Source organism: Pan troglodytes, chromosome 3, assembly GCF_028858775.2.
Source record: "Pan troglodytes isolate AG18354 chromosome 3, NHGRI_mPanTro3-v2.0_pri, whole genome shotgun sequence".
In the NCBI taxonomy this organism is placed as follows: Eukaryota; Metazoa; Chordata; class Mammalia; order Primates; family Hominidae; genus Pan; species Pan troglodytes.
In genome coordinates this window covers 89,004,338-89,015,121 of record NC_072401.2, presented here as the reverse complement: position 1 = coordinate 89,015,121, position 10,784 = coordinate 89,004,338, and the positions used below count along the sequence as shown (strand labels likewise).

General features: G+C 39.8%; 1 long non-coding RNA gene across 1 annotated transcript in view; it reads left to right on the top strand.

The window, feature by feature from the left end:
• The window catches only part of LOC107974335 (uncharacterized), a 37,397-nt gene continuing 26,613 nt past the window's right edge, over positions 1-10,784 (top strand). Inside the window, exon 1 of the long non-coding RNA XR_001717020.1 lies at positions 1-59. This is a non-coding gene — a long non-coding RNA (uncharacterized LOC107974335). The remainder of the gene's footprint in view (positions 60-10,784) is intronic.

Here is a 10,784-nt window from a genome sequence, read left to right as displayed (position 1 = left end):
CTAATTGGTCACCTTGGGATGATAACAGGAAGCCACTTCATGACCTTGAAAACTTATAAGTAAGTGGAAAGAATGAGGTATTTGTGCAGACCTCTATGAACTAAACCAAATTAGACATGAGGGGAAGCTTATCTTTGTAAAAGAATTGTGTGATGATTAATTTTAGGTGTCAACTTGACTGGATTAAAGAATACCTAGAGAACTGGTAAAGCATTATTTCTGGGCATGTCTGTGAGGGTGTTTCTAGAGGAGCTTGTCATGTGAGTCTGTGGACTTGGCGAGAAGCATCTGCCCCTAGTATGGACAGGCAATATCCAGTCTGCTGGAGACCCCAATAGAACAAAAAAGGAAGCAGAAAAATGATTTCCTCTCTCTCTCCTGGAGCTGAGACATTCTTCTTCTCCTGCCCTTGGACATCACAACTCCAGCTTCTATGGCCTTTAGGCTCCAGGATTTATACCAGGCTACTCCTCCTGACACCCAGGTTCTCAGACCTTGGGCCTCAGACTGAGAGTTACACCATCAGCTTCCCATGTTCTGAGGCTTTCAGACTTGGACTGAGCCACACTACCCTCATCACGGGGTCTCCAGCTTGCAGGCTGCATGCTGTGGGACTTCTCAGCCTCCATAATCACATGAGCCAATTTCTCTAATAAGTCCCTTATCAATTAATATGATATATATATCCTATTTATACATATATATTTACATATCCTATTACATATATTTATATGTCTTATTTATATAGGATATATACACGGATGTATATGCACACATATATCCTATATAAATAGAATATATAAATAAATACACATATGATAGGATATATAAATACATATAAATAGGGTATCTGTATATAAATATATCCTATATATATAGGATATCTGTGTGTGTGTATATATCCTATAATATACACATGGAATATATATGGATATATACAGATACATACATGTATATACACATGGAATATATATGAATATATACAGATATATACATGTATATGTGTATATATATCTTATGTATATACTATATATATAGTGTATACCCATCCTATGTGTGTGTATATATATCCTATGTATATGTCTCTCTGGAGAACCCCTGACTCTATATACATAGCTGTGTATATGCATAGCTGTGTATACAGCTATGTATATAGAGTCGGGGTTCTCCAGAGAGACATATACAGGGGTATATCTGTATATGTCTATGTTACTAGAGTATGTTTTGGTGTTGGTTATGTAATATTATTATGAACTCACAGATTTAAAATCATTTGATAGGTTTCAGTCTGTTGCAATTACTATCTGTCTTAAAGATTACATAGTTCCATCTTTGGCCAGTAGAGGCCTATTGGAGTTGGCTCCTGATATATATCTCTGTACATGTCTCTCTGGAGAACCTTAATACATATTCCAACTAATAAATTAAAGAGCCAGGCATGATGGCTCACACCTGTAATCCTAGCACTTCGGAAGGCCAAGGCGGGCGGATCACGAGGTCAGGAGTTTGAGACCAGCCTGGCCAATATAGTGAAACCCCGTCTCCACTAAAAATTCAAAAAAGTGGCTGGGTGTGGTGGCAGGCGCCTGTAATCCCAGCTACTTGGGATGCTGAGGCAGGAGAATCGCTTGAACCCGGGAGGCAGAGGTTGCAGTGAGCTGAGAACTCGCCATTGCACTCCAGCCCGGGTGACGGTGTGAGATTCCATCTCAATTAATAAATAGAAAATGACATAAGTCACCATTTTACAACTCCCAGTGAATTTATCCAGGCATTGCAAATCAATGTCTAGTTAGCTCATGAAAAGAAAGACAACCAGACTATGTGGTTCCTGGTGAAAGAACACAATATCACCTATAGTCTGTTAAAGGGATCAAATTCATTGTGATCAAACTTCTGGGTCCAGCCATCAAGTTTCAGGAAATACAAATAGCAGGACGATTTTGAGTTGCATTACATATGTAATCAGTAACATTTAGACTGTGGGAAACTCGACAATTCAAACACCCCAGGTTCTTCATCAGATAAATTATTAGGAAAAAAAAAAAGAAAAAAACGAAGTATAGTTTAAAAGATTTTGAGACTTAAAATACACAGCAATCTTTTTTCAATGGGCAAGACTAAATTATAGTGTCAAGGTCACACACTTGGGTAATAATACTTTAAAAAGAAAGTCCAGGAAATGATTTCTATAAAATTCAGGATGGTTGTTACTTCTTAGAAGAAGGTGTTTCATTGAGATAGAGCAAGAGAGGAACTCCGGGGTGAGTTCTCGACCTCTGTCTCTCGACCTGAGTGGTGATTTCAAGCATATCTTTCATATAATAACTCACTAAGCTACAGATTCATCTTGTGGAGCTTTCTGTATCTGAGGTTATTTTACAATAAAAGTTTTAAAATATATTTAAATCCCTGTGTTTATGCCTGTTTTAGAGACAGGATCTTGGTCTATTGCCCAGGCTGGAGTGCAGTGTCACAATCACAGCTTACTGCAGCCTCGACCTCCTAGGCTCAGGTGATTCTCCCACCTCAGCTTCCTGAGTACCTGGGGCTACAGGTGTGCTCCACCACACCCGGCTAATTTTTTATTTTTTGTAGAGATGGGGGCTGGTCTTGAACTCCTGGGCTTAAGTGGTCCTCCTGCCTCAGCCTCCCAAAGTGTTGAGATTACAAGTGTGAACCACCGTACCTGGCCAGTTTATTCATTCTTAATGATACCAAAAACAAAACAACGCACAGACACACACACACACACACACACACACACACACACACACAAATCTCCCAACATTAAGAATATTAAAGAACCAATTCATTATTTTTGAACTTTACCTAAATAAAAATAATCAAGCATTTATCCTATCTTTCCTTTATAAATTATACCACTGGGTAACAAATGAGAAGTTTTTCTTTATAGACATAATGAAGAAGGAATGATAAAATTAGAATATCATCATTTTGCAAACCCAAACCGAACTGCAAACTCAGTAAAATCCAGACGGAGAAAATCTATAGGACAAACAACTTTGTTTCTTCAACAAATAAGTTGCAAGTAAGAGAGCAAGAAAAGAAAGTAAAACCTACAGATTAAAATAGAACTGAGAGACACAGCAATCACTTATGTGAATTTTATTTGTCTTCTAATTCCAAAAAAAAAAGCTGAAAGAGAGGACAGTTACAAAACAATTGGAAATGTAAACACTGACATGAAATCTGATGATTTTAAAGAATTATTTTTATTTTTAGCATGATAACGGTATTGTGACATTTATTAAAGAGTACTTAGCTTTTTTTTCCTACTTTTATTTTCAATTCAGGGATGTATGTGCAAATTTGTTACATGGGTACATTGCATGACGCTGAGGTTTGGGGTACAAATGATTCCGTCACTCAGGTACTGACCATAGTTCCCAATAGTTAGTTTTTCTATTTTTCTTTTTTATTATTATAGTTTAAGTTCTGGGGTACATGTGCAGAACGTGCAGGTTTGTTATATAGGTATACATGTGCCATGGTGGTTTGCGGCACCCAGCAACCCGTCATCTGGATTTTAAGCCCCACATGCATTAGCTATTTGTCCTAATGCTATCCCTCCCTTTGGCCCCCACCCCCCAACAGGCCCCAGTGTGTGATGTTCCCATCGCTGTGTCCATGTGTTCTCACTGTTCAACTCCCACTTTTGGGTGAGAGTATGCAGTGTTTGGTTTTCTCTTCCTGTGTTACTTTGTTACGTGGATGAAGGTTTCCAGCTTCATCCATGTCCCTGCAAGGGGACATGAACTCATTCTTTTTTATGGCTGGATAGTATTCCGTGGTATACATGTGCCATATTTTCTTTATCCAGTCTATCATTGATGGGCATTTGGGTTGGTTCCAAGTCTTTGCTATTGTAAACAGTGCTGCAATAAACATACGTGGGCATGTGTCTTTATAGTAGATTGATTTATACTCCTTTGGGTATATACCCAGTAATGGGATTGCTGGATCAAGTGGTATTTCTGGTTCTAGATCCTTGAGGAATTGCCACACTGTACTCCACAATGGTTGAATTAATTTACACTCCCACTAACAGTGTAAAAGCATTCCTATTTCTCCACTTCCTCTCCAGCATCTGTTGTTTTCTGACTTTTTAATGATTGCCATTCTAACTGGCATGAGATAGTATCTCATTGTGGTTTTGTTTTGCATTTCTCTAATGACGAGTGATGATGAGCTCTTTTTCATATGTTTACTGGCCACATAAATGTCTTCTTTTGAGAAGTGTCTGTTCGTATCCTTTGCCCACTTTTGATGGGGTTATTTTTTTCATGTAAATTTGTTTAAGTTCCTTGTAGATTCTGGATATTAGACCTTTGTCAGATGGATAGATTGCAAAAATTTTCTCCCTTTCTGTAGGTTGCATGTTCACTCTGATGATAGTTTCTTTTGCTGTACAGAAGTTCTTTATTTTAATTAGAGCCCATTTGTCAATTTCAGCTTTTGTTGCCATTGTTTTTGGTGTTTTAGTCATGAAGTCTTTGCCCATGCTTATGTCCTGAATGGTATTGCCTTGGTTTTCTTCTAGGGATTTTATGGTTTTAGGTCTTACATTTAAGTCTTTAATTATCTTGAGTTAATTTTTGTATAAGATGTAAGGAAGGGGTCCAGTTTCTGTTTTCTGTATGTGGCTAGCCAGTTTTCCCAACACTATTTATTAAATAGGGAATCTTTTCCCCATTTCTTGTTTTTGTCAGGTTTGTCAAAGATCAAATGGTTGCAGATGTGTGGTGTTATTTCTGAGGACTCTGTTCTGTTCCACTGGTCTATATATCTGTTTTGATACCAGTACCATGCTGTGTTGGTTACTGTAGCCTTGTAGTATAGTTTGAAGTCAGGTAGTGTGATGCCTCCAGCTTTGTTCTTTTTTTTTTTTTTTTTTTTTTTTTTTTTGAGACGGAGTCTCGCTCTGTCGCCCAGGCTGGAGTGCAGTGGCGCGATCTCGGCTCACTGCAAGCTCCGCCTCCCGGGTTCACGCCATTCTCCTGCCTCAGCCTCCCGAGTAGCTGGGACTACAGGCGCCCGCTACCACGCCCGGCTAATTTTTTGTATTTTTAGTAGAGACGGGGTTTCACCGTGTTAGCCAGGATGGTCTCGATCTCCTGACCTCGTGATCCGCCCGCCTCGGCCTCCCAAAGTGCTGGGATTACAGGCGTGAGCCACCGCGCCCGGCCAGCTTTGTTCTTTTTGCCTAGGATTGTCTTGGCTATACTGGCTCTTTTTGGGTTCCATATGAAATTTAAAGTAGCTTTTTTCTAATTCTGTGAAGAAAGTCAATAGTAGCTTGATGGCAATAGCACTGAATCTATAAATTACTTTGGGCAGTATGGCCATTTTCATGATATTGATTCTTCCTATCCATAAGCATGGAATGTTTTCCATTTGTTAGTGTCTTCTCTTACTTCCTTGAGCAGTGGTTTGTAGTTCTCCTTAAAGAGGTCCTTCATATCCCTTGTAAGTTGTATTCCTAGGTATTTTATTCTCTTTATAGCAATTGTGAATGGGAATTCACCCATGATTTGGCTCTCTGTTTGTCTATTATTGGTGTATAGGAATGCTTGTGATTTTTGCACATTGTTTTTGTATAGTGAGACTTCACTGAAGTTGCTTATCAGCTTCAGGGGGTTTGAGGCTGACACAATGGGTTTTTCTAAATATACGACAAATTGACTTCCTCTCTTCCTATTTGAATACCATTTATTTCTTTCTCTTGCCTGATTGCCCTGGCCAGAACTTCCAATACTATGTTGAATACAAGTGGTAAGAGAGGGCATCCTTTTCTTGTGCCAGTTTTCAAAGGGAATGTTTCCATCTTTGGCCCATTCAGTATGATATTGGCTATGGGTTTGTCATAAATAGCTCTTATTACTTTGAGATATGTTCCATCAATATCTAGTTTATTGAGTGTTTTCAGCATGAAGGGGCATTGAATTTTGTCAAAGGCCTTTTCTGCATCTAGTGAGATAATCATGTGGTTTTTGTCATTGGTTTGGTTTATGTGATGGATTACATTTATTGATTTTCATATGTTGAACCAGCCTTGCATCCCAGGGATGAAGCTAACTTGGTCGTGGTGGATAAGCTTTTTGATGTGCTGCTGGATTCAGTTTGCCAGTATTTTATTGAGGAGTTTCACATTGATGTTCATCAGGGACATAGGCCTGAAGTTTTCTTTTTTTATTGTGTCTCTGCCAGGTTTTGGAATTAGGGTGATGCTGGCCTCAAAATGAGTTAGGGAGGAGTCCCTCTTTCTCGGTTATTTGAAATAGTTTCAGAAGGAATGGTACCAGCTGCTCTTTGTACCTCTGGTAGAATTCAGCTGTGAATCCATCTGGTCCTGGGCTTTTTTGGTTGGTAGGCTACTAATTACTGCCTCAATTTCAGAACTTGTTATTGGTCTATTCAGGGATTTGACTTCTTCCTGGTTTAGTCTTGGGAGGGTGTATGTATCCAGGAATTTGTCCATTTCTTCTAGATCTTCTAATTTATTTTCTTAGAAGTGTTTATAGTATTCTCTGATGGTAGTTGGTATTTCTGTGGGATCAGTGGTGATATCCCCTTTATCATTTTTTATTGTGTCTATTTGATTCTTCTCTCTTTTCTTCCTTATTAGTCTGCCTAGCAGTCTATCTAGTCTGTTAATCTTTTCAAAAAACCAGCTCCTAGGTTCGTTGATTTTTTGAAGGGGTTTTCAATGTCTCTATCTCTTTCAGTTCTGCTCTGATCTTAGTTATTTCTTGTCTTCTACTAGCTTTTGCATTTGTTTGCTCTTGCTTCTCTAGTTCTTTTAATTGTGATGTTAAGGAGTTGATTTTAGATCTTTCCTGCTTTCTCCTATGGGTATTTAGTGCTATAAATTTCCCTCTAAACACTGCTTTAGCTGTGTCCCAGAGATTCTGGCCCATTGTGTCTTCATTCTTACTGGTTTCAAATAACTTCTTTATTTCTGCCTTAATTTCATTATTTATGCAATAGTCATTCAGGAGCAGGTTGTTCAGTTTCCATTTGTTGTGCAGTTTTGAGTGAGTTTCTTCTAATCCTGAGTTCTAATTTGATTGCACTGTGGTCTGAGAGACTGTCATGATTTCTGTTCTTTTGCATTTGCTGAGGAGTGTTTTACTTCCAATTATGTGGTTAATTTTAGAATAAGTGCTATGAGCTGAGAAGAATGTATATTCTGTGGATTTGGGTTGGAGATTTCTGTAGATGTCTATTAAGTCCTCTTGGTCCAGAGCTGAGTTCAAGTCCTGAATATCCTTGTTAATTTTCTCTCTCATTGATCTTTCTAATATTGACAGTTGGGTGTTAAAGTCTCCTACTATTATTGTGTGGGAGTCTAAGTCTCTTTGTAGGTCTCTAAGAACTTGCTTTATGAATCTGGTTGCTCCTGTATTGGGTGCATATATATTTAGGATAGTTAGCTCTTCTTGTTGCATTGGTCCCTTTACCATTATGTTATGCCCTTCTTTGTCTTTTCTTATCTTTGTTGGTTTAAAGTCAGTTTTATCAGAGACTAGGATTGAAACCCCTGCTTTTTTTCCTTACATTTTCTTGGTAAATATTCCTCCATCCCTTTATTTTGAGCCTATGTGTGTCTTTGCACGTGAGATGGGTCTCCTGAATACAGCACACCGATAGGTCTTGAATCTTTATCCAATTTGCCAGTCTGTGTCTTTTAATTGGGGCATTTAGCCCATTTACCTTTAAGGTTAATATTGTTATATGTGAATTTGATCCTGTCATTATGATTCTAGCTGTTCATTTTGCACATTTGTTGATGCAGTATCTTCACAGTGTCATTGGTCTTTACATTTTAGTATGTTTTTGCAGTGGCTGGTACTGGTTTTTCCTTTCCATATTTAGTGCTTCCTTCAGGAGCTCTTGTAAAGTAGGCCTGGTGGTGACAAAATCTCTCAGCATTTGCTTGTCTGTAAAGGATTTTATTTCTCCTTCACTAATGAAGCTTTGTTTGGCTGGATATGAAATTCTGGGTTGAAAATTCTTTTCTTAAAAATGTTGAACCAACATGACACATGTATACATATGTAACAAACCTGCACATTGTGCACATGTACCCTAAAACTTAATAATAATAACAATAAATTATTATTATTAAACTGAAAGAATAATAATAATAAAATTTTTAAAAAAAGAATGTTGAATATTGCCCCCACTCTCTTCTGGCTTGTAGGGTTTCTGCAGACAGATTTACTGTTAGTCTGATGGGCTTCCCTTTGTAGGTAACCTGACCTTTCTCTCTGACTTCCCTTAACATTTTTCCTTCATTTCAGCCATGGCGAACCTGACAATTATGTGTCTTGGGGTTGCTCTTCTCAAGGAGTATGTTTGTGGTGTTCTCTCTATTTCCTGAATTTGAATGTTGGTCTGTCTTGCTAGGTTGGGGAAGTTCTCCTGGATAATATCCTGAAGTGTGTTTTCCAACTTGGTTCCATTCTCCCTGTCACTTTCAGGTACACGAATCAAGCATGGGTTTAGTCTTTTCAATAGTCCTGTATTTCTTGGAGTCTTTGTTCATTCCTTTTCATTCTTTTTCTTCTAATCTTCACTCTTTATTTCATTAAGTTGATCTTCAATCTCTGATATCCTTTCTTCCACTTTATCGATTTGGCTATTGATACTTGTATATGCTTCATAAAGTTCTTGTGCTGTGTTTTTCAGCTCCATCAGGTCATTTATGTCTTCTCTAAACTGGTTATTCCAGTTAGCAATTCCTCTAACCTTTTCTCAAGGTTCTTAGCTTCCTTGCATTGGGTTAGAACATGCTCCTTTAGCTCAGAGGACTTTGTTATTACCCACCTTCTGAAGTCTACTTCTGTCAATTCATCATACTCATTCTCCATCTAGTTTTGTTCCCTTGCTGCTGAGGAGTTGTGATCCTTTGGAGGAGAAGGGGCATTCTGGTTTTGGAATTTTCAGCCTTTTCGCACTGGCTGTTTCTCGTCTTTGTGGATTTATCTATCTTTGATCTTTGATGCTGTTGATTGGATGGGGTTTTTGCGTGGCCATCCTTTTTGTTGATGTTGAAGCTATTCCTTTCTTTTTGTTAGTTTTCCTTGTAACAATCAGGCCCCTCTGCTGCAGGTTTGCTGGAGTTTGCTGGAGGTCCACTCCAGGCCCTGTTTGCCTGGGTGTCACCAGGGGAGGCTGCAGAACAGCAAAGATTGCTTTCTGCTTCTTCCTCTGGAAGCTTCGTCCCAGAGGGGCACCCACCAGATGCCAGCTGGAGTTCTTCTGTATGAGGTGCCTGTTGACCCCTGCTGGGAAGTGTCTCCCAGTCAGGAGGCACGGGGGTCAGGGACCCACTTGAGGAAGCAGTCTGTCCCTTAACAGAGCTTGAGCGCTGTGCTGGGAGATCTGCTGCTTTCTTGAGAGCCAGCAGGCAGGAACATTTAAGTCTGCTGAAGCTGCACCCACAGTCGCCCCTTCCCCCAGGTGCTCTGTCCCAGGAAGATGGGAGTGTTATCTATAAGCCTCTGACTGGGGCTGCTGCTTTTCTTTCAGAGATGCCCAGAGAGGTGGAATCTGGAGAGGCAGTCTGGCTACAGCGGCTTTGCTGCACTGTGGTGGGCTCTGCCCAGTCTGAAGTTCCTAGCGGCTTTGTTTACACTGTGAGGGGAAAACTGCCTACTCAAGCCTCAGTAATGGCAGACACCCCTCCCCCCACCAACCTCCGGCGTCCCAGGTCGACCTTAGCTTCCTGGGCTCTGTGGGGGTGAGACCCACTGAACAAGACCACTTGACTCCCTGGCTTCAGCCACCTTTTAAGGGGAGTGAACGTTTCTGTCTCGCTGGGGTTCCAGGTGTCACTGGGGTGCAAAAAAAAAAAACCAAAAAAACAAAAAAAACTCCTGCAGCTAGCTCAGTGTCTGCCCAAACGGCCTCCAAGTTTGTGCTTGAAACCCAGGGCCCTGGTGGCCTAGGCACTCGAGGGAATCTCTTGGTCTACAGGTTGCAAAAACCACGGGGAAAGCATAGTATCTGAGCTGGATAACATCTTTCCTCATGGCACAGTCTCTCATGGCTTCCCTTTGCTAAGGGAGAGAATTCCCAGGCCCCTTACACTTCTCAGGTGAGGTGATGCCCCACCCTGCTCGGTTTGCCCTCCATGGGCTGCACCCACTGTCTAAGCAGTCCCAGTGAGATGAACCAGGGAATCTGGCAAGATGGCCAAATAGGAACTGCTCCAGTCTGCAGCTCCCAGCAAGACCAATACAGAAGGCAGGTGATTTCTGCGTTTCCAACTGAAGAATCCTTAACTTTAAGAGACTGATATGCTATGCTGTCTGGAATTTGCTTCAAAATAAATGGGAGTGTATAATTGGGTAGGGAAATAGATAAAACTGATTTGGTTATGGATTGATCACTTCTGACACTAGGTATGAATAATAATGGTTTATTATGCCATTTTCTCTAATTTTGTGTATTTTAAAATTTTTCCATAAAAAGAAGCTAAGGATAAAATATTATGTCAGATACTTAACCAGGTCTTCAGTATCAATAGAGTCATCAAATGTTATACAGTCTGACAGCGCTAATATATGATCCAGCAATTCCACTGCTAACTATATACTGAAAAAAAGGAAATCAGGTTATTAAAGAGATATCTGCACTCTCATGTTTATTGCAACCCTATTCACAATAGCCAAGATTTAGAAGCAACTTAAGTGTCCATCAACAGATGGATGAATAAAGAAAATGTGGTACATATACACAATGAAGTACTATTC